This window comes from Volvox carteri (assembly GCF_000143455.1).
Source record: "Volvox carteri f. nagariensis unplaced genomic scaffold VOLCAscaffold_100, whole genome shotgun sequence".
NCBI classification, from domain to species: Eukaryota; Viridiplantae; Chlorophyta; class Chlorophyceae; order Chlamydomonadales; family Volvocaceae; genus Volvox; species Volvox carteri.
Window position 1 is genome coordinate 90,786 of NW_003307643.1, and position 2,767 is coordinate 93,552.

Below are 2,767 nucleotides of genomic sequence, written 5' to 3' on the forward strand. Positions count from 1 at the left end.
GGCCGGTTTCGGTCGCAGTTGGGATTGAGCTCGTGGAGGATGTCGCTTGCGCTGTCGTACGCGGCGTGTCGGCAAACGCAGACGGGCCACTAGCAGATGGCAGATGCACTGGCGATAGCGGCGGCAGCAGCGGTACGGCCGAACCGCCGCCCTCGCCGCCAACACCAGCCGTGATCGGCCTCCTGAAAGATGGCACAGGGACTGGCTGCTTCTGCCTGTCGCATGCGGATTGTACCGTACCGTGCAGTACGGCACATGCCAGATTTATTTCTATCGGTTTGGGGGGCGGGGGAAAGACATTGCAACCGCATCACCACATCGCAAAACAAAAGCCTACAACCCCAAACCCCAAAACCCAAAACCCACCCCCGCCTCAGTTCCCCTACCTGGATTGTACAACCTGGATCGTACAGTACGACACGGACCCAAAGGCCGCAATCCAAACCCCAAGGAGTCACTTCTTCCCCCTCCACATCCCGCGCTCCGAATGTTACCACCTTCCAAACTAACTCTTCTTCTTCTCTCCCCCCCTCCCACCTCTCCCACCCCTCCCACCCCTCCCACCCCTCCCCCTGGCTTCGTCAGGGTGCTCACCTTCGTGAGAGCTCGGCACAGTATCGCAGTACAGCCGCCACGTCATGCGCAGGTGTGGGACTGGTCGTACAGCTGCAGTATTCGAGGTCATCGGCACCGTCGCCGGCGCCAGGGGCTTCGAGCGCCGGCGCCGCCGGCGGCACCACTTCCAGCAGTACGTGTACGGCGTTGCGTGACGGCAAAGGGCCGTGCTGCAGCCGTAGCTGCGGCAAGCTGTAGCGCGCGAAGCGGGCGACAGCAACGGCGGCGGAAGCGGCGGCCGCGGCGGCTGCTGGCGATTCGGCATAGGGGGGGCTCGGCACCGCTGTTGTCGCGGAACGGAGAGCTGCTTGACGGCTGCCGCTGCCGTCGCCGCCGCTGCGCTGCCGCTCCGTCGCCGCTCCGTCCACCTCCCCCACGTCCTCCCCTTCCTCTTCCTCCTCTTCCCCAGCCTCGCTATTTACGTCGTCTACCGCCCATTCCGTGATCTGCAATCCGAGTAAACGAACGGCAGCACCGCACAGGCCGGGCGCTTTACATTTTTTTTAATCTTAGCATGGTAAATTTGGACAAGTTGTACGAACCGAAGAAATCTTAAATCTTAAATTCAAGATCTGAAACGAGCTTTTAGGGACATACAAAGAATGTTACAGTTAGGTGCAAAGTGCTTTTCAGGAGCATGTTGCATCTTTTGATTTTTGGGTTCTGAAGAAATACGATTTCACACAGATGCGGCACAGAACTTGCGGAAGCCGGGAGCGGTGGCACAGGTTCAATCCCTGTATTCTGCGGTTTCTGACGCGGGGCAAATGTATAAACTTATGTGTTTTAACCGTTTGCGGTAGCAGCAGCAGTACTCGCTTAGCAACAATAAAAAAACTAAACATCCGTACTTCCTTAAAAAGACAACACGCATACCTGTCGCCGCCGCCGCTGTCGCCGTATCAAAGCCTCTTGCTGTTCCATGTACGACATACGGCGGCCGTACTCGTACACAGCCGCCAGCAGCTGCTGCAAAGCAGCCACCATCTGCTGCCCCTCGTCGTGCGGGATGAGCTCCGTCACCGCCCCTGCCGGCGGCAGCGTCGCTTGCCGTACTTCGGGCTGGACACCTGACGTCACTGTCGTACTTGCCTCTTCTATCGACGCGGACGTTGTCTGCGTCGCCGCCTCCGGATTGGCGATTGGCGCCCTGCTGCCGCCTTCGGCGCCGTCAACGCCTTCTATGCCTGACGGCGGCGCCAGCGGCGTCGGTAGCGCCACCGGCGCTGCCGCCGGCTCCGGCTGCAGCTGCACAGCCTGATGTCTGTTGCCGTTTCCGCCGCTGCCGCCGCAGCCGCCGTCACCCGTTCCACGCTCCATGGTCTCGGGGGCGGTGGCGCCGCCGCCAGCCGGGGTCCCCGCCGCCGCCGCCGCCGTCAGCACCTGCTGAGATCCGGAAAGGCTTTGGCCCTGCTGCTGCTGCTGCTGCTGCTGCTGCTGCTGCTGCGGCGGCGACGCTGACGGCAGCTGCGCCAGGTGCAGGTTGACCCAGAAAGGCCCCACCTCGTGTTGGGAAGTGATCATCCTGTTGTTGGGAGTTGGGCGTTGGCAGTTGGGCGTTGGCAGTTGGACGTTGGCAGTTGGGAGTTGCCAGTCGGCCGTTGGGAGTTGGGCGTGTCCCGTGTTGGGAGGAAAATACAAGACTTAGTTCCGGGGCGCAAGACGAACGACTGGCGAGTGAAGCAAATATAGTCCAGGGGAAAACAAATGCTGCATCAGGAATATATTCACTGACCAGCTCCGGGGGGAGGGCAGCAGGGTGTGGGAGAACACAGTTCACCCGTACTCACCCGTACACCCGTACCAAGTGCAGTACGAGCCGTCGTACCTCCCGCAGCTGCCAGACCAGCCGACGGAACGACAGCAGTGGTCCAGCCGCCGACGCCGCCACCGCGGGGGTTGCCGTACCCGCAACCGCAGGCAACGCCACGCCGCCACGTCCACCGACGCCGTTGCTACTGCCACCTGCAGCATCCACCGCCGCTTGCGCCTCCTGCTGCTGCTGCTGCATTGGCAGTGGTGATGGTGATGGCGACGGTAGAGTTGCGGTTGGTGCTACAGCCGCGTATACGGTATCCAGGCTGTAGCTGTGCATCAGTGTCGCCAGGTAGGTTATAAAGAGCAGCAGGCAGCTGGAGGGCTCTGTGTGGAG